Source organism: Lipotes vexillifer, unplaced genomic scaffold (genome assembly GCF_000442215.2).
Source record: "Lipotes vexillifer unplaced genomic scaffold, Lipotes_vexillifer_v1.1 scaffold793, whole genome shotgun sequence".
NCBI lineage: Eukaryota > Metazoa > Chordata > Mammalia > Artiodactyla > Lipotidae > Lipotes > Lipotes vexillifer.
Window position 1 is genome coordinate 106,201 of NW_006774859.1, and position 22,326 is coordinate 128,526.

Genomic DNA, 22,326 nt, shown 5'->3' on the forward strand with positions numbered 1-22,326 from the left:
GTCTCTCACTGTTGTGGCCTCTCCCGTTTCAGAGCACAGGCTCCGGACACACAGGCTCAGTGGCCATGGCTCACGGGCCCAGCCGTTCCACAGCATGTGGGATCTTCCCGGACTGGGTCACGAACCCGTGTCCCCTGCATTGGCAGGCAGACTCTCAACCACTGCACCACCAGGGAAGCCCAGAAAGCATTCTTTTAAAATCAGTAACTAATTTAAATTTTTGAAACCAAGGTAGAAATGAGGAAATAAATATGAGGACCATACTAAACTTGGATGAATCCAATATATATTTTTAATCTCTTTATAATTTATGTAAAATAAACTGTAAGACTAAGGGTTTTAGTCTCACAAATTTTGACGTTTGCATATTTCCACATAACACACAAAAACAGATAGAAAATTTTTCCATCACAGCAGAAAATTCTGTTGTCCACTTTTTTAATTTATCTCATTTCTGCCCTAATAATTTTCTGATTTCTAATACTACAGATTATTTTTACTTCTCTTAGTTGTATTGTTACCATATATTTTACTTTTACGTATGATATAAACCCTACAATACATTGCCAAGTTTGCTCTAACCAATTAACCATCTTCTAAATAAATTTTAATATTTGTGTATGTTTGTGTGTCTATATGTGTGTGATGGTAATGTCTTTTATGTTTATCCATATATTTACCTTTTGGGGCTCTTAATTTTTTTCTTAAGTTCTGTGTTTCCCTCAGCCTGAAGAACTTCTTTTAGTAATTCTTCTACAGCAAGTGTGGTGGAGTCAAATAATCTCAGCCCTTTTTTTCTACCAAGAAAATATGTTTTCTTCTTTCTTTTTGAAAGATATAGATATAGAATTCTTACCCCAAAGTTTTCTCCACCATTTTGAAGATTTTGTTTCAGTGTTTTCTAGTCACACCATTTTTAATGTGAAGTAAATCATCATTCTTATTATCGACACTCTTAATGTACTGTGTTCTCACCCTACTGCTTTTATTTATTTATTTATTTAGGCTGTGCCAGGTCTTAGTTGCAGCATGTGGTATCTTCACTGTGGCATGTGGGCTCTTAGTTGTAGCATGCAGGATCTAGTTTCCTGACCAGGGATAGAACCCAGCCCCCTTACATTGGGAGCTCGGAGTCTTATCCACTAGACCACCAGGGAAGTCCCCTTACTGTTTTAAAAATGCTCTCTTTTTCTCTGGTTCTAAGCCATTTGATTATAAGATACTTATCATATTTATTCTATGAATTTTTTGCACCTGTAGTTTGTTGAATTTCTTGGATCTGTGGCTTTATGCCTTTCATCAATGTTAGAAAATTATTATTCCATACCTCTTCAAATAAGTCCTTTGCTCCACTCTTTCTTCTCCTTCTCTGGTTGTAATTATATGTAAGACAGATGTTGTTATTACACAGATATCATTTGTTATGATCTTTTATTTTCTTTATTTTTTTCTTTGTGATTATTTGGAAAATTTCTATTGAGTGTCTTCAAATTTGCTGATCCTTTCACTATTATTAACCTTTTAAGCACTTCAAATACATTCTTCAATTATATCATTTTATTTCTAGCATATCTCTCAGAATTTATTTTATAGTTTCAACTTCTGTTGACATTCTTCTCCTATTCACACATGCTGTCCACTTTTTTTAGAACGTTTTGTATATTATTCATAATTATTTAAAAGTCCCTATCTGATACTTTTAGTAACTAAGCCCAAAATATGCTTGCTTCAACTAAAAATTTCCTCTATTGACTATGGGTCATGTTGCATTTCATTGCATCTGCACATGAGTCATAATTATTTTACTGTATGTTGGACATTGTGTGTGAAAGAATAGCAATTACTGTGGCAATAAATTTTCCCTCATGGAATTTCATGTGTTTTCTGTCAGATTTCTAGTTTGGTGAGGTGGAGGAGTGTTGATTCAGTCTAATCTATAAGCATGCTAGGTCTGAGCTTTGTTGCAATTTGTTTGTTTATTTATTTATTTGTTTATTTATTTTAACATCTTTATTGGGGTATAATTGCTTTACAATGGTGTGTTAGTTTCTGCTTTATAACCAAGGGAATCACTTATACATATACATATGTTCCCATATCTCTTCCCTCTTCATCTCCCTCCCTTCCACCCTCCCTATCCCACCTCTCCAGGCAGTCACAAAGCACTGAACCGGTATCCCTGTGCCATGCGGCTGCTTCCCACTGACTATCTACCTTACGTTTGTTAGTATATATATGTCCATGTCTCTCTCGCCCTATCACAGCTCCCCCTTCCCCCTCCCCATATCCTCAAGTCTGTTCTCCAGTAGGTCTGTGTCTTTATTCCTGTCTTACCCCTAGGTTCTTCATAACATTTTTTTTTTCTTAAATTCCATATATATGTGTTACCATACGGTATTTGTCTTTCTCTTTCTGACTTATTTCACTCTGTATGACAGACTCTAGGTCTATCCACCTCATTACAAATACCTCAATTTCGTTTCTTTTTATGGCTGAGTAATATTCCATTGTATATATGTGCCACATCTTCTTTATCCATTCATCCGACGATGGGCACTTAGGTTGTTTCCATCTCCTGGCTACTGTAAATAGAGCTGCAATGAACATTTTGGTTCATGACTCTTTTTGAATTTTGGTTTTCTCAGGGTATATGCCCAGTAGTGGGATTGCTGGGTCATATGGTAGTTCTATTTGTATTTTTTTAAGGAACATCCATACTGTTCTCCATAGTGGCTGAACCAATTCACAATCCCACAAGCAGTGCAAAAGTGTTCCTTTTCTCCACACCCTCTCCAGCATTTATTGTTTCTAGATTTTTTGATGATGGCCATTCTGACTGGTGTGAGATGATATCTCATTGTAGTTTTGATTTGCGTTTCTCTAATGATTAATGATGTTGAGCATTCTTTCATTTGTTTGTTGGCAGTCTGTATATCTTCTTTGGAGAAATGTCTATTTAGGTCTTCTGCCCATTTTTGGATTGGGTTGTTTATTTTTTTGTTATTGAGCTGCATGAGCTGCTTGTGAATTTTGGAGATTAATCCTTTGTCAGTTGATCCATTTGCAAATATTTTCTCCCATTCTGAGAGTTGTCTTTTGGTCTTGTTTATGCTTTCCTTTGCTGTGCAAAAGTTTTGAAGTTTCATTAGGTCCCATTTGTTTATTTATTTATTTTTTATTTCCATTTCTCTAGGAGATGGGTCCAAAAGAATCTTGCTGTGATTTATGTCATAGTATGTTCTGCCTATGTTTTCCTCTAAGAGTTTGATAGTTTCTGGCCTTACATTAAGGTCTTTAATCCATTTTGAGCTTATTTTGGTGTATGGTGTTAGGGAGTGATCTAATCTCATACTTTTACATGTACCTGTCCAGTTTTCCCAGCACCACTTATTGAAGAGGCTGTCCTTTCTGCACTGTACATTCCTGCCTTCTTTATCAAAGATAAGCTGACCATATGTGCATGGGTTTATCACTGGGCTTTCTATCCTGTTCCATTGACCTATATTTCTGTTTTTGTGCCAGTACCATACTGTCTTGATTACTGTAGCTTTGTAGTATAGTCTGAAGTCAGGGCGCCTGATTCCTCCAGCTCCATTTTTCTTTCTCAAGATTGCTTATCTATTCGGGATATTTTGTGTTTCCGTACAAATTGTGAAACATTTTGTTCTAGTTCTGTGAAAAATGCCAGTGGTACATTGATAGGGATTGCATTGAATCTGTAGATTTCTTTGAGTAATATAGTCAGTTTCAAAGTGCTGATTCTTCCAATCTAAGAACATGGTATATCTCTCCATCTGTTTGTATCATCTTTAATTTCTTTCATCAGTGTCTTATAGTTTTCTGCATACAGGTCTTTGTCTCCTTAGGTAGGTTCATTCCTAGGTATTTTATTCTTTTTGTTGCAAGGGTAAATGGGAGTGTTTCCTCATTTCCATTTCAGACTTTTCATCATTAGTGTATAGGAATGCAAGAGATTTCTGTGCATTAATTTTGCCTGTTGTTACTTTACTAAATTCATTGATTAGCTAGTAGTTTTCTGTTAGCATCTTCAGGATTCTCTATTTATAGTATCATAACATCTGCAAACAGTGACAGTTTTACTTCTTTTCCAGTTTGGATTCTTTTATTTCCTTTTTTTCTCTGATTGCTATGGTGAAACTTCCCAAACTATGTTGAATAATAATGGTGAGAGTGGGCAACATTGTTTTGTCCCTGATCTTAGTGGGAATGGTTTCAGGTTTTCACCATTGAATGATGTTGGCTGTCAGTTTGTCATATATGGCCTTTATTACGTTGAGGCAAGTTCCCTCTTTGCCTACTTTCTGGAGGGTTTTTATCATAAATGGGTGTTGAATTTTGTTGAAAGCTTTTTCAACATCTATTCAGGTTATCCTAAGGTTTTTATCCTTCAATTATTTAATATGGTGTATCACATTGATTGATTTGCATATATTGAAGAATCCTTTCATTCCTGGGATAAACCTCTGTTGATCATAACGTATGATCCTTTTAATGTGCTGCTGGATTCTGTTTTCTAGTATTTTGCAGAGGATTTTTGCATCCATATTCATCAGTGATATTGGCCTGTAGTTTTCTTCTTTTTCTTGTGACATCTTTGTCTGGCTTTGGTATCAGGATGATGGTAACATCATATAATGAGTTTGGGAGTTTTCCTCCCTCTGATGTATTTTGGAAGAGTTTGCGAAGGATAGGTATTAGCTCTTCTCTAAATGTTTGATAGAATTCACCTGTAAATCTATATGGTCCGGCCTTTGGTTTGTTGGATGATTTTTAATCACAGTTTCAATTTCAGTGTTTATTATTGGTCTGTTTATATTTTCTATTTCTTCCTTGTTCAATCTCACAAGTTGTGCATTTCTAAGAATGTGTCCATTTCTTCCAGGTTGTCCATTTTATTGGCAATAGTTGCTTGTAGTAATCTCTCATGATCCTTTGTATTTCTGCAGTGTCAGTTGTTACTTCTTTTTCATTTCTAATTCTGTTGCTTTGAGTTTTCTCCCTTTTTTTCTTTTTTTTCCCCTTTTTTTCTTGATGAGTCTGGCTAATGGTTTATCAATTTTGTTTATCTTCTCAAAGATCCAGCTTTTAGATTTTTTGACCTTTGTTATTGTTTCCTTCATTCCATTTTCATTTATTTCTGATCTGTTGTTTATGACTTCTTTCCTTCTGCTAACTTTGAGGTATTTTTGATCTATTTCTAATTGCTTTAGGTGTAAGGTTAGGTAGGTTATATGAGATTTTTCTTGTTTCTTGAGGTAACATTTTATTGCTATAAAGTTCCTTATTAGAACTGCTTTTCCTGTATCCAATAGGTTTTGGGTCATCGTGTTTTCATTGTCATTTGTTTATTGGTAGCTTTTGATTTCCTCTTTGATTTCTTTAGTGATCTCTTGGTTATTTAATAGCGTATTGTTTAGCCTCCATGTGTTCTTTTTTTTTTTTTTTTTCTTGCGTTATGCGGGCCTCTCACTGTTGTGGCCTCTCCCATTTGCGGAGCACAGGCTCCGGACACGCAGGCTCAGCGGCCATGGCTCACGGGCCCAGCCGCTCCGCGGCACGTGGGATCCTCCCGAAACGGGGCACGAACCCGCGTCTCCTGCATCGGCAGGCGGACTCTCAAGCACTGCGCCACCAGGGAAGCCCAATGTGTTTTTATTTATTACAGTTTTCTTTCCTGTAATTGATATCTAGTCTCATAGCATTGTGGTTGGAAAAGATACTTGATGCAATTTCAATTTTCTTAAATTTACCAAGGCTTGATTTGTGACCCAAGATATGATCTATCTTGCAGAATGTTCCATGAGCACTTGAGAAGAAAGTGTATTCTGTTGTTTTTGGATGGAGTGTCCTTTAAATATCAATTAAGTTCGTCTTGTTTAATGTATCATTTAAAGCTTATGTTTCCTTATTTATTCTCATTTTGGATGGTCTGTCCATTGGTGAAAGTGGGGTGCTAAAGTCCCCTACTATGATTGTGTTATGTCAATTTCCCCTTTTATAGCTGTTAGTATTTGCCTTATGTATTGAGGTGCTCCTACGTTGGGTGCATAAATATTTAAAATTGTTATATATTCTTTTTGGATTGATCCCCTGACCATTATGTATTGTCCTTCTTTGTCTCTTCTAATAGTCTTTAATTTAAATTCTATTTTGTCTGATATGAGAATTGCTGCTCCAGCTTTCCTTTGCTTTCCATTTGCATGGAATATCTTTTTTGTATCCCCTAACTTTCATTCTGTATGTGTCCCTAGGTCGGAAGTGGGTATCTTGTAGACAGCATATATACAATGTTTTTGTATCCATTCAGCCAGTCTATGTCTTTTGGTTGGAGCATTTAATCTATTTACATTTAAGGTAGTTATCAATATGTATGTACTTATTACCATTTTCTTAATTGTTTTGGGTTTGTTATTGTAGATCTTTTTTTTTCTCTTGTGTTTCCTGCCTGGAGAAGTTCCTTTAGCATTTGTTGTAAAGCTGGCTTGGTGTTGCTGAATTCTCTTAACTTTTGTTTGTCTGTAAGCTTTTAATTTCTCTGTTGAATCTTAATGAGATCCTTGCTTGGTAGAATAATCTTGATTGTAGGTTTTTCCCTTTCATCACTTTAATTATGTCCTGCCACTCCCTTCTAGTAACAGAGCTTCTGCTGAAAAATCAGCTGTTACCATTATGGGGATTCCCTAGTACGTTATTTGTTGATTTTCCCTTGTGGCTTTTAATATTTTTCCTTTGTATTTACAGTTTGATAGTTTGATTAATATGTGTCTTGGCATATTTCTCCTTGGATTTATCCTGTACAGGACTCTCTGCACTTCCTGGACTTGATTGACTATTTCCTTTCCCATATTCGGGAAATTTCCATCTATAATCTCTTCAAATATTTTCTCAGTCCCTTTGTTTTTCTATTCTTCTTCTGGGACCCGATAATTCAAATGTTGGTGTGTTTAATGTTTTCCCAGAGGTCTCTCTGACTGTCCTCAATTCTTTTCAATTTTTTTTTCTTTATTCTGCTCTGTTGTAGTTATTTCCACTCTTTTATCTTCCAGATCATTTATCTGTTCTGCATCAGTTATTCTGCTATTGATTCCTTCCAGAGAAATTTTAGTTTCATTTATTGTGTTGTTCATCATTGTTTGTTTGTTTTCTACTTCTTCTAGGTCCTTGTTAAACGTTTCTTGTATTTTCTCCATTCTATTTCCATGATTTTGGATAATCCTTACTATTATTACTCTGAATTGTTTTCCAGGTAGACTGCCTATTTCCTCTTCATTTGTTTGGTCTGGTTGCTTGTTACTTTGCTCCTTCATCTGCTGCATATTTCTCTGTCTTCTCATTTTGTTTAACTTACTGTGTTTGGGGGTCTCCTTTTTGTGGGTTGCTGGTCCATAGTTCCCTTTGGTTTTGGTGTCTCCCCTCAGTGGCTAATGTTGGTTCAGTGGGTTGTGTAGGTTTCCTAGTGGAGGGGACTGGTGCCTGTGTTCTGGTGGATGAGGCTGGATCTTGTCTTTCTGGTGGGCAAGAACTCATCCAATGGTGTGTTTTCGGGTGGCTGTGAACTTATGATTTTAGGCAGCCTCTCTGCTAATGGGTCCGGTTGTGTTCCTGTCTTGCTAGTTGTTTGGCATGGGGTGTCCAACACTGGAACATGCTGGTTGTTGATTGGAGCTGTGTCTTAGTCTTGAGATGGACATCTCTGGGAGATCTCTCACCAGTTGATGTTACATGGGCCTGGGAGGTCTCTGGTGGTCCAATGTCCTGAAGTTGGCTCTCCCATCTCCGAGGTCAGGCCTGACACCCAGCTGGAGCACTAAGACTCTGTCAGCCACACTACTCAAAAGACAAGGGAAAAAAATAGAGATAAATTAAATTAAAAAGTTATTAATATAAAAACAATTTAAATATTATTAAATAAAAAAAGTAATAAAAAAAGACAAGAGTAACCAAACCAATAAACAAATCCACCAGTGATAACAAGCACAAGAAACTAAACTAAGATAAACATATAAATCAGAAACTAGTCATTTGCATACAGAAAACCCCAAGTCTACAGTTGCTCCCTTTCCACCACCTCAATTTTGGGATGATTTGTCATCTATTCAGGTATTCCACAGATGCAGGGTACATCAAGTTGATTGTGGAGATTTAATCTGCTGCTCCTGAGGCTGCTGGGAGAAATTCCTCTTTCTCTTCTTTGTTTGCACAGCTCCTGGGATTCAGCTTTGGATTTGGCCCCACCTCTGCACGTAGGTCACATGAGGGCATCTCTTCTTCACTGAGACAGGACCAGACTAAAGGTGCAGATGATTCCAGGGCTTTGGCTCTCTCAGCCCAGGGGGAGGGAGGGGTACGGAATGCAGGGCAAGCCTGTGGTGGCAGAGGCTGGCCTGATGTGCAACAGCCTGAGGCACACCATGTGTTCTCCCGGAAAAGTTGTCCCTGGATCATGGGACCCTGGCAGTGGCGGACTGCACAGGTTTCTGGGAGGGGAGATATGGATAGTGACCTGTGCTTGCACACAGGCTTCTTAGTAACTACAGCAGCAGCCTTAGAGTCTCATGCCCACCTCTGGTGTCTGCACTGATAACCATGGCTCGTACCTATCTCTGGAGCTTGTTTAGGCGGTGCTCTGAATCCCCTCTCTTCGTGCACCCTGAAACAATGTTCTCTTGCCTCTTAGGCAGTTCCAGACTTTTTCCCGGACTCTCTCCCAGCTAGCTGTGTTGCACTAGCCCCCTTCAGGCTATGTTCATGCAGCCATCCCCAGTTTTCTCCCTGGTTCTGACCTCCGAAGCTGGGGCCTCAGCTCCCAGCTCTTACCCCACTTGGTGGGTGAGCAGACAAGCCTCTCAGCCTGGTGAGTACTGGTCGGCACCAATCCTCTGTGTGGGAATCTTTCCACTTTGCCATCTGGACCACTGTTGCTGCGCTCTCCTCCATGGCTCCAAAGCTTCCTCCCAGCCAACTCCCATCTCCGCCAGTGAAAGGGCTTCCTAGTGTGTGGAAACTTTTCATCTTTCACATCTCCCTCCCAGAGGTGCAGGTCCAGTCCCTATTCTTTTGTCTCTGTTTCTTCTTTTTTCTTTTGCCTTACCCAGGTACATGGGGGAGTTTCTTGCCTTTTGGGATGTCTGACGTCTTTTGCTAGCATTCAGAATGTTTTGTAGGAGTTGTTCCACATGTAGATGTAATTTTGATGTATTTGTGGGGGTGAAGGTGATCTCCATGTCTTACTCCTTTGCCTCCTCTCCTCTCCTCTTACTCCTTTCAAATATTTTTTTACTACATTCAGCCCTACATTTTTTTTTCTAATTGAATTAAATTAAAAACGTGTTTTTCCATGTTATTTGGAGCTAAGTGTCATACCAAAGTGCAACGTGAAACTATTAAAGTTAAATATTTGGCAGAAAATAAATAAATTTGCTTAGACTAAACATCTATGAAACCATTATAATTTTCCTTTTAACTAAGTATAAACGTGAATATTTGTATTTCTCTCAGTGTTCCACAGAATACACCTAGGATTATAATTGTGTAGAAGAAAGGGTTGGTAGATCTGGCATTCTATGTTTGACTGAACCCCTGTTTAAATATGCAACTTCAGGATAATCCATGATTTATTTATACATTGTATAGGTCTGTTTGTAAGGAGAAGTAACTCATTTAACTCGGTTGTTTGTAATTAAACTGTTACAATATTTTGAGTGTGTTTGATCTTCAATATTTGATTTAATGGTATAGATTTATTTAACAGCACGGAGAGTATAAATTCAGATTGTATGATGTAATTATTATAAATTAATTCCATCTTAGTTGACTTTTAAAAGGTGGAATTTAATGCACTTATATAAAAGGGGAACCCTAGTTAATATACAATAAAATTATATGAGAATTACTTAAACTTAGGCTATAAATGTAAATTACATTCTTATTAGCATATAAAACTTTCAGTATTGCTGTTGTCAAGATATTTAGGCATAGCCATAAAGCATAGTTACTGCTAGAGTTAATTTTTTTGAAAAATAAAAATAAGATTATCTTTATTATGTTTTCTGGTGGCGCTGAAAATGTATTTAATTAGCTTCTTAAAAATGATTATGTGAAGAGGTGATTAAGATATGGTCATTATCATCATTGCCTAAAATTTTATCTCACACATACATATAGCAATATACACATATGCACATGTACAGATATATGTAGCTCATGAAACATACAAAAGAATTGCTCAATATGTTAATATAAACATTTAAATCAACTCTGATACTTGAAAATTACATAAATTAGTATCTATTTGAAAAGAAATACCCATATGAGGCCATTGAGATCACAAGGTTTTAAGTGTGCTGAAATTTACTAGCAAGATTCCATAACAAATTTTTAGCAGAAATTGAAGAATTGAACGTAAATACCTCATATAAAATTAAATAGACATTTAAAATTAAATACATAATCATTAATGCACTTAATCAAAACATTCCCATTTACTTACTTTTCAAATGAATCTATAGGCTTAGTCAAGATATTTTCTTATTCATATTGAAAGTGAGACTATATTTTACTGATCAACTGAAGGGTGGAAAATTGTCCAAATCTGTGTACAATTTTAAAAAAGAAATACTGTCTTTATGCTTATGTTATAACAAAATGTGCAGTCAAAATGCATTATGCTAAGTACTAATTTACATTTCAATTTTGTTTTCAAGTATTATTTTCATAGCTATAACTAATTCAACTAAAAGTAATGGAAAATCAAGCAGCAGTCATCTCTTGAGCTATAGATTCTGAAGACCTATTTGGAAAATAAAATGGAACAAATAAATCTATTACAGTAGAGAAAATGTTCAAATATAATTTAAAGGTGGAACAGTCTTGCACTTATTTGTAATGTGCAAGGCAAAATTTGTGAACCTCAGATATTTGTGACTACTCCTTATTTTTGTGAATAAAACTTTCCACACTTCTGCTTTTCTTGCCTAATCTGTGTTCCCTTTTCTATTTTTCTCATTCTCCTGCCCCTTTGATATCCTGTTTGAATCTCTCTATAACCTTTTCTTTGACAATCATATCAACTCCTGCAAATTCTATCATAAATGTTGTGAAAATGTTTTACTCATCAGGGTTAAACTGAACCTGACTCTGAAAACAGTTACTCATAGAACCAGCAGGATTGCTGGAGAAGCAGCTGTTTGAAAAAGAAGACAAGATAGGCAAAATCTTGACACAAGAACATTTACTTGGGATGTCATCACTAGCCCTGCCACAGTTAGACATTAGTGTAATGTAGTCAGTCTGATACTATCTCAGACCCTCTGCCTTTGGCACATTCTCTCAAGATGTTAAGTATCATTCAGGAGCATTCAGTTGGCCATGCTTGGGTCACATGGCCATGCTCCAGCTCTCTAGCATGGGTAAAAGAAAGGTCTTCATTCTCTCAAGATAGGTGGTGCCACATAGCCTCCTAAGTTTCTATCTACTTGTTACTTGTTTCCCCCTGGACTTCCTAATTAACATTGAAATTCATTATCTTATATAGATAACAAATTTCCCAATGATTTTTTTTTTCTTCTGACATCTTGATCTTCACTCACACCTGAGTTTACATATTGACAAGGAGTCCAGAATAAAGCACTGGTCTGGCCAAAGAGAGAGATCAGAAGCATGAGAGAGCTCCTACCATGGGCTGTGCTCTCATGGGAGAAGCACCACTCTATTCATGGAAATAGTTTTATGCAAATTTGCAGGGGGAAAGATTCAGTGTAAAGTATGTTAAAAGTCATCATAATTCTTTCTCTTAAGAATGTTCTTTCTAAAGCACAGCAGCAATCACACTACTTTCTATTTTAAGAACTTAATTGTTCATCTCTTACCACTGTAGAATAAAATTGTAGTCTTTCTCATTGGATTGAAAGTCCCACAAGATTTACCTTTCACTGACCATTACAATTTCACTTCATGCTAATCAAAATTCTTCATCTTTAAGCATACCAAAAATTTACATGGATCACAACATTCACTGAGTTGATACCTTTCTTCACAACGTGCCCTCCAACTATATAGTTATCTCAATTGTTCTTATAAATATTCTATAATATTCATGAATATTTAAGGCCTTTCTTGGTTGCCTTGACCTGAGGAATTGTCTTCAGAGATATCTATTAGTGATCCATTAGTTTTCCTTATTTATTATCCATTTAGCACTCACCCATTTGTTATAGGGACAGTGAAAATATTTTTTTCTTATTTTCTGCTCAGTTTATCATACATAGAGTAGATGCTACAATTTTATGTTTCAAAATTCAAAAGTAAGTAAATACTTTTCTTGTTGTGTAAGATACTAATTTATCATTTCAATTTTCATAGAATATAAGTTTAAAATACAAAAGTGAGTTGTTTAATGAATAATGGCAAAATATTTTGATAAAGAAAAGAAAAACAGTATGTCAATGACAGTTTTACCAATTTTACATTTTCTTGGGCAGAGAACAGAACAGCTCACATATAGCTAATACATTTTTAATTCAATTATATACTCTTTCAGGAATTTTTATATTGCTTATCATAAAAATGTCTACCTGGCTATTTTATAATTAAAATTAAATTGAATTCCTTAACGGGTTTTAGATTCATAAGTATCTTATAGTAAAACTATATCAAAGTATTTCTATAAAAGTATAAGTAGAAAAAAATATAATATGTAGGGATATTTGGGTCAGTCTTACTCAGATTTCTTCTTTTCCTTTAAGTAGAATCAAAGTAACAGTACTAGGAGTTATATATCTATTGTTTCTTCAAGGTGTCTCTAATTTTCAGAAACATTACAAAAAAGTAACAAAACCATGCACAAGTATAATAATTGAGAATACATCAAGAGTGTTTTATTATTATTATTGGTAGAGCTATTTCACACATCATTTTGGAATGATTTAAACAGGAAAAGCCTTTGTATTCTAAAAATTTATTGACCTGTAAACCTAGAGTGTCTGCACTCTTGCTTCTATTTTTGTTGTTTTTCCTGGGCAAATCCCTATGCCTGTCTTTGCTGCCTTTTCTTTCAATCTTTTTACACTCTTTAAACCTCTTCTATATATTTACTCCATCTATTATGACCTATCATATCTTTAAAACCTCTCTTTGCCTTTTTTCTCCTCATTTACCTGAAGTATCTCAGATCAATTAACATACCAGTCTTCAGCCTGCCTCTCACTGAAACCACTGATCTTCTCATTTCCTTTCCAGGCCTTCCTATTCCTCCCTGAATCTCGACACAGGGAAGCCTCCCCAAAAGGATTGGCATAGGCAACTTTCTCTGAGAGCATCACCGTCTTCATTCTCAAAATCAGTGAGCTTCCTCGGCCACATTTCCTTTAATCTTGCTACAGTGTTTACTGCCCTTCTTCTCCCCTGCTTCTTAAATGTGTTGCCTACTCTGGCTGTTACTTTCCTTTCTAAATCCCCCTCCTATCTTTCTGAGCATTATTTGTTGGTGGCATTTTGCATAGAATACCCTCTGACAGAATAAAATATATTCTAACTCTTTAGAATTTCATTATAAATACAGGTCTTGTTACAACCAGTAGAACCCAACGTTAGGTAATTTAGTAAATGCATACACATACTACATGTGCACACACATATGTGTATGTGTGCACACATGTATGCACATATATGTATGTATGCATAAATGTGTATATGTATAGACATACACTAAGGGGCTTTGATCAAAAAGATATTGAGGGGCTTCCCTGGTGGTGCAGTGGTTGAGAGTCCTCCTGCCAATGAAGGGGACATGGATTTGTGCCCCAGTCCGGGAAGGTTCCACATGCTGCAGAGCGGCTGAGCCCATGAGCCATGGCCGCTGAACCTGCGCATCCAAAGCCTGTGCTCCACAACAGTAGAGGCCACAACAGTGAGAGGCCTGCGTACCGGAAAAAAAAGAAAAAAAAGATGTTGAGGAAAAAAGCTGACGAGATTTCAGAAAGGACACATTTCAGAAAGGTCAACAGTAGCAGAAATAATGATGGTGTTTAGGTGCTGCCATTCCCATGGGCATGTTCCAAATATTCCTTGGTTTATATCTTTTAGCTGAAGATGCAAACTTTAGGAAGCTAGCAACTGATTTGCATAGATGGGATCAGGAAAGGTGATACAGCTTAACACTACCGAAAATTTAGTGTATAAGGGCTAAGTGCCAAAAACAAAATTCAGATGTTATTAGAGAAAAAGGAGCAGTAGATACAGGGAAGGCAGAAACAGCAGATATCCACTGTGTGTGCCTTTCCTTTTCCTCTCAGAAAGCTCCCTGGCTCTGAGGGAGCTGGCAGAGAGAGGGAGACCAGGGCAGCTGACTGATGCAGTGTTTATGTCCTGCACGTCCAGAACCCAATCTTGTATATCCTTCCAACTCTAATCAGTGGCACACCATCTATTTGCCTAAAAAGAGGAAACAATAGTGATAGTCTGATATTGGAACTCAATTATGTATCACACTAAATACATTGAACTAAAACATGAAGAAATAATATATCTCCAGAGCCCTTTTAATTGAGTACTACTCTTTGTCCTAAATCATCCTGAGATAGTGAGACACATTCACAGACCAATAAGAAGGAAGTAAACAAATCAATGTTTTTGTTATAAGGACTCCTCCATTTGGATCAGATGTTCAGCTTTTTGATAAGTATGTATGTACATATAGTTGTAGGGACTTTCTCTTCTGTTTCTTGGAATCTTGAGTTTCAGCTACATTATGATCTTAACTGGACAAAACAGACAGTTTTATATAAATAACTATTGTTGATTTGCAGAGATGATTTTTTATTTGTACAGGATTTTTTTGCCTCCTATATAACATAGTTCAGACCTTTAAAATCAACCATTAATATCCCTTGTCATTGCTACTCGTAATTAGAAAAAGGCTTAGCAGGAGAGAAGAAAGAAGATGGAGCAGATATGGCAGAAGCATCACCTAAGGGGGGTGGGGTCTGGATGTCCTGGACACTCAGGCTTCCCTGAGTGGGCAGTCAAGTGGTGTCTGGAGTGCACGGGCTCCCCTTGCTCAGTGGGTTCTGCCTCTGGCATATTTTAGAACTAATCATTAATGCTTTCTTTCTGTTGACACATATAGGAAAGAGATGTAGATTCACAAATTGAGACCAAAGCAAAATTGAAGATCAGATGAATTTCCCCCCTGATATAACCAAGCATTTGACCTATATTTTTGTATTTTGCAAGTAAATACTTAAAATTTCAATATGAATTTTGATTTTATAACATAATAAAATATGAAACATTTACTTTTGGTGCAGTGCACTAATAATCACCTTTGTAATCCAATTTTTCACAGAAGTGTTTTTGATTTTATTAAATAGTTCTTTTTTAAATGAAGTCTGTCTCTTTCAGTATTGTATAATCTTTTCAGGTATATCTTTCTTTTTTATTGGAGTATAGTTGCTTTACAGTGTTGTGTTAGTCTCTGCTGTACAGTGAAGTGAAGCAGCTGTATGTATACATATATCCCCTCCCTCTTGGACCTCCCTTCCCCCCAGTCCCACCCATCCAGGTCATCACAGAGCACCGAGTTGAGCTCCCTGTTTTATACAGTGGGTTCTCACTAGCTATCTATTTTATACACAGTAGTGTATTTATGTCAAACCTAATCTCCCAATCTGTCCCACCGTACCCTTGCCCTGCCCCATGTCCACACGTCCGTTCTCTATGTCTGCATTTCTATTCCTGCCCAGCAAATAGTTTCATCTGTACCACTTTTGTAGATTCCATGTATATACTTTAATATATGGTATTTGTTTTTCTCTTTCTGACTTACTTCATCCTGTATGACAGACTCTAGGTCCAACCACACCTCTACAAATAACCCAATTTCATATCTTTCTAAGGCTGAGTATTATTCCATTATATATGTGTACCACATCTTCTTTATCCATACATCTCTTGATGGACATTTAGTTTGTTTCTGCGTCCTGGCTATTGTAAATAGTGCTTCAATGAACATTGGGCTGCATGTGTCTTTTTGAATTATGGTTTTCTCAGGGTATATGCCCAGTAGTGGGATTGCTGGGTCATATGGTAGTTCTATTTTTAGTTTTTTAAGGAGCCTCATTCCTGTTCCTCACAGTGACTGTATCAATTTACATCCCTACCAACAATGCAAGAGGGTTCCCTTTTCTCCGCACCTTCTCCGGCATTTATTGTTTGTAGAGCTTTTGATGATGGCCATTCTGACCAGTGTGAGGTGATACCTCATTGTAGTTTTGATTTGCATTTCTCTAATAATAAGTGATGTTGAGCAGCTTTTCATGTGCCTCTTGGCCATCTGTATGTCTTCTTTGGAGAAATGTCTATTTAGGTCTCAAAATGGATTAAAGACCTAAATGTAAGACCAGACACTATAAATCTCTTAGAGGAAAGCAAAGGAAAAACACTCCTTGACATAAATTACAGCAAAATCTTTTGTAATCCATCTCCTAGAGTAATGAAAATAAAACAAAAATAAGCAAATGGGACCTAATTAAACTTAAAATCTTTTGCACAGCAAAGGAAACCATGAACAAGACAAAAAGACAACCCTCAGAATGGGAGAAAATATTTGCAAATGAAGCAACAGACAAAGGCTTAATCTCCAAAATATACAAACAGTTCATGCAGCTCGATATCAAAAAAAAAAAAAATTCAGACAACCCAAACAGGTACAACTTTATCTTCTTAAGGAAAAATGAAAAGAAAAGCATCCATAAATGAATTATGTTCTATAATTTTAAGAGTTTCATATATCATATGAAAAATAAAAGAATTCAGATTGTAAAATGTAATATTAACATTTTCACTAAGAATTTCACTCTTTCATGTTATGAATATCTCTTCAATGTACATGATATACATGATAACCTGAATTTTCATTAATATTTGATAAACTAACATAGTGCCTGAAAATTAGTCATGAATATTTTCATTGAAAAGTATCCTGTTCATGAAATTACATGTGGATTTTATATCGTTGTGTGATATTCTCCCCTCTGTGCTTTTTGTAGATGTAAATAATTTGAATGTATTTGTCTTTCCCAAGTTTATTTCAAGCAGACTTCAAATTATCACTACCAGTATGCAAACATTTACTGCTAGACTAAATTTCCTACCCAGTAAATTTGAGTATCAATTATATAATTTAGGAGAGCCAAATAATAATGTGAAGGAGAAAAAAAATTTATTCTCAGTATTCATTGAAAACAGTAATGCCCTTATCAAAATTTGTGAGGTACAAGGGAATTAGACACACCAGTCTTCATAAATTGACTTAGCTTTTGCTTATGTCATTTCAAAACTAGCACTAACAAAAAGTTTGCAATTATGTTTTTTCTTTTCTTTTTTATTATGTGCAATTATTAAAAATATCACATATGTATGTAATAACTACCATTCTAGAGCAAAACAATAGCCATCTGTTCATGATTAGTTTTTGTGATATAAAGTTGCTCTTGAGAAGGACTCAGCCTTCTTTGATATATATAGTTGCAAACTACCCTGTCACCACAGAGAAATTATTTCACACCATATTATATTCATTAGTGTACACCCTGTAGAATAGGAATTATTTTAATGTAGCCATGATGACAGTCTATATTTTCTAATCTCATTAAATCCATTGTATACAATCGGGGTTTGTTTCCATAGCAACCATGAGTGAAAGGAAGAACTACAGTACAGGTATATCCTGCATTCAAAGAAGATGAAATTTCAAAAATGGAGGGTGTAGGTGAATTCTGGGAGGAGGGGATTCTGATTCAATAGCCACCAAGAAATGTCTATGAATCTTTGACCAAGGACTACACTTTAAATAATTTGCTACACTTTCAGGCAGACAAATCATGAAGAAGCAATAACTTCCAGAACAAAATTTGACTGTTCCAGGAAACATAGTGCATTCAAATTTCCTACAAGGCTGAAAAACATTTTTAAATCTAAAATTTGAGGATGATAGAATAACCATGATGGTTTTAAAAAAATCAGGCTAAGGTCTTGTCACTGCCCTGTAATTGTGAAACTGCAATTTTTATAATTTACCATTTCTGTAACCTAAAAAGAAAACTCATTTAAAACCAACATTCTTATTATTTTCAAGTAGACAGAACAAAAATTGCAACCTCTTTCCGCAGGAGGGAGTAAAGCTGAGTTATGTAAGAGAGACAGAAGAAATGATATCTTGTTGATCCATTCTGAGGAGGTAGCAAAGACCTGCCTAGAGAATAACCTAGAAAAACGTTGTAAACTCTGGAAAAAAAGCAGGAGAATAGCAATTGCTGAATAGCAATGTTTAATCTAAAGATACTAATAAGGAAATTAACTCTTTTTCCCTGAAGACCCAGTTGAGTCCCTCTAGTACTGATGAGAAGAGAGGCTTGGAGTAGAGCCAAGGTAGCAATTGAAAATCGACACTGCATCACTGATCGCCTAAGCCTGAATGTGATGTAATGTAATCCACAGAAACAAAAGCTCTTTGGGGTTCTCAATAACTTTTAATAGCATAAGAAAGTTCTGAGATCAACAGGATTGAAAGCCATTAGTCTGTGGTATTAAATATTCTAAAAATACAGCAACAACTTGAGCCCAAGCCTACAGAAAATGAATAAAGAGAGAAGACATCGCGCCAGTCACATCATTTTAGGGCTTGAATAAAAATTAGAGCTTATTCTTCTATACAGAACTCATTTAGGGATGAGGAAACTGAGACCTAAAGCATGAACAACTACCTAGAATTTTACATTGGAAAAAGCACCCATTGTTCTTGACCCTAAAGCAATGCTCTTTCAGTTATTCTACATTGTTTTATTTAAAATGTATATTTTTTATTTAGCTTTAAATCATCAATACTACATTGTTTTTATCAATATGAGTGACTAAAGGCAAGAATTTTCTTGTTTATTTTTGTAACATTTCACAGTTTTTTCAGATATATGCTTCTTTCTTTCATTTACAAAAAATATTTTAAAAAACAAGATAGACCACATATTTTTTTGTGATACACCCAGTTTCATTAAGTTGCCACTAGTTGCACCTCTGCTAACTTTATAACATACGGATGGACATTCAGAATGTTAGACACTCAAACTATTAGAGTAGTAGTAAGCATAATCCAACCAGTAGTAAGCATAATCTAACCATAACCTAATCTTCAGTAAGGCTAGAAAAACACCAATCCTATTCAGGAATGGTTTCAAGTGTGAAAAAACCTTCACATTCCTTTACCACTTTATGTAAAGATGAGTCCTTTCCTTCTGGCCTCTTTATTTGTGGTAGCAGCTCTTCATTATTTTTTTAAAAAAGAAAAACAAAACAAAACAAGCTCATTGTTATAGAAACCCGACCTCAATAAAATTCTGTAGAGAATTGACCAATAATTTCTTTTTTCTAAATTTGGAGATAAAGGAAAGAAGAGGGATCCTTTCCCTCCCTGAGTTTCTATGTATTTGTTGTCCTCACTTGAGTCTCCATGTTTTAGAATCATTTAGTCCAACCTTTACCCAGTTGATTTTCATCTCTAAGAAACAAGATGTTTTCAATTTGAAAAAACAAAAAAATCTATGATATAGACAGTCTCTTATTATGGTCTTCATATGGTAATCAAATTTCATTTCCCTCTCCAACTTCACCAGAAACTTCCTTATATGATAGACGGTCTCTTCTACGTTGCGTGTGTGTGTTTATGGGATGGATAATTTGAACAATTAGATAGACAGAATTTTTATGAAGGTTATTTTGAAGTGTTGAAACAATTGTTTCTCAATAGATCTATGAAGACTTCAGTTTCTCCTCTCATCAGTTTTTTACTCAAATATTTCCCTTAAATAAGATAATTTTCTATTATGTTTCTCATTTAAAACATCTTGTATAGGAAGATTCACGTCCAAATATTTTTTTGGTAAGAAGATAAGTAATCACTTTGTTTACCAGTACCAGTTTATCATTTAAAAAAGGTTTAATTTAATTGAATTTTCTGTAATACTACTTGAATTAGAAAACTTTAATAAAATTCTAAAGGTCTTTCATGTTCAAGAGAAAGAGCCTAGTCTTAACGGGATTGCCTTCATAACTAATGTACTAGCTATGAATTCAGCCTTGAACTTTCTATGTGAAGTGAGGTTGGGATCACAGGAAAAGAGGAGGCACTTTTTTTTTTTAATCTGAGTAAACTTTATTAAAGTTACTTTTCCAAAAAATATATCAGTAAGTTTGGTAATGTAGCAACAAACTTGGGCTCAAACACCTTTGAAATTTTAAAAGTAATATTCCATGATGTTGATCAGGAAATTCTTTCCTTGGTGGGATTACTTCCCCAGTTTCCAGAATTGTATCTCCTAGAAATATTCTTGGCTTTCTTTCAACGATGGCATATGGTTTTATATTCACATGATATTTGAGATAATAATGAATAATCCAGACAGGGGCCAGTACATGAGTAAAAGCAAAGATGCTGTGTCGGTACGTCTTATAGATCACGTTCTTCCAGGGGGCCCTGTCCTGCAAAAACTTATTCCAGAATTGCTTCATAGGCCACACCCTCCGCCGGGGCAGCAGCGGTTCAACCCGGCGGATCAGCTCTTGATCCTTCAGCCGTCGCCTTCGCAGCTCTCGCAGCTGTTGCGGCCGCAGTTTCTCGTGGGACGGACACCCCGTCGCTGCTGATACCAAGGCGCGCCCCCGAGCTAGTGTCTTGTCACGCTAGCTCCCGCTCCACAAAGCGACCTTGCAGGATGCCAGGGAGCAGCGCACCGTTATAGAGGGGGTGCTTTTATCGAAGCTGAATGTAATTTCCATGTTATGTCCAGGTTTCACAGGTTTATAAAAAAGGAGATATTTAAACACATAACAATAAAATTATATAGTAGAATCTGTGAAATAATAAACAAAGTTAAGTATTATATTCCTAACTCTATTTGCAGAAATTAAATGAATATCTTCTTATTCATTGTGTTCAAATATTTTTGTATCTTTAATATGCTTATTCCAATGGAGTCAGAAAGCAAACTGGGATGAGGCAGGGGTACCATCTTGCTTCAATCTCCTTCTCCAGTTTCAGCTCATAGCCTAAGATACTTCTCTCCTTACAAGTTGGTGGGCAGCATAAGGAATACTCTTTCCACAGCTTTCACTTCATTGTCCATACTGTTGCTTTTTCCTCCACGTTGGTAGGTAAAATTGATCAGAATCTGGCATTCATTGGTATGAATTAGCTTTCATTCTGTATGGTACAGGTCAATGCTTACACATGTCATGCATGTACCCATCCGTCCTTGTTTTTTCTCTTGGACATGACAATCTTCACATACAACAACCCTTGTGCCCATAGTCTCCAGGCAGGAGGAGTTTCTGGGCAAGTTATACTCCCAGGCAGGCTGCATGGCAGGGATGAGATGAATTTGGGGGTGAGACACTACTTTCCAGCTTCTCTACCTTCAACTTGAAGGTAAGTAGAATGCATTGAGTCTGGTTATCATGAATTAAAGGTGGGAGGTCAGAGATATGGCTGTGATCTCCAATAATGCTTTCTGGCTTTGTCTGGAAACCTAGCACTGTAATAGAGCATATACTTGGATGTCTTTTTTTCTATTGAGATTCCACTAGTGTTTAACAAAGACAGAAGGTAATAGGAATATGTGATTGGACCCCTAATATCTAACCAAATTAGAGAGAAGACCAATTTTAAAAATCAGTTAAAATTTAAATTACTATTAAGTGATATAGAAGTCTAATTTGTTCAGATTAAAATGTGTCCATGGCATTTTAAAACATATCATAATCAGAAGTTATTTTGGTTTTGAAAATCTGACAGCATACAGTTTTCTCTTTGCCTAGAGTAACAGGAAAATAAACAATAGAACTAATATTTCCAATTTATATCTAGTGAACGTTTTGATGTATAGAATAACATATGTGCATTGATTCTTCGTCTATTTTGACTTTAGTGAAAAGAAAATAGGAATTTTCCTTTCCAATATGTAGTTGCTATTAAGGTTTCTTCAGTTAACTCATTTGTGTGTTAGAAAGTCTAATTATTGTGAGACTTGATACAAAGCAGTCAATATACTTGCTGTCCTGTGTGGTCTGAGCAGTATTAAATGGGTTTCTAGTAAATTACTGCTCATCAAACACAGACATCATTGTGAGTCTGGCATTTCAGAGTTTCCATATTGCCGATCTGGAAAAACAACACTAAATTCTTCATATAAGAGTTAAATAATGAACAGACAAGAGGAAGGCAAATATGATTTTTAAAAACCATAAACTCACTCTTTC

At 36.0% G+C, this 22,326-nt stretch overlaps 1 protein-coding gene and 1 pseudogene across 1 annotated transcript in view; one reads left to right on the forward strand and one right to left on the reverse strand.

Annotated features, from left to right (window-relative positions):
• The window catches only part of EYS (EGF-like photoreceptor maintenance factor), a gene marked incomplete at its 5' end in the record, with an annotated part of 885,136 nt that overhangs the window by 83,920 nt on the left and 778,890 nt on the right, over positions 1–22,326 (forward strand). The window lies entirely within an intron of this gene.
• LOC103078335 (NADH dehydrogenase [ubiquinone] 1 beta subcomplex subunit 6 pseudogene) overlaps positions 20,254–22,326 on the reverse strand; it is a 2,675-nt pseudogene continuing 602 nt past the window's right edge.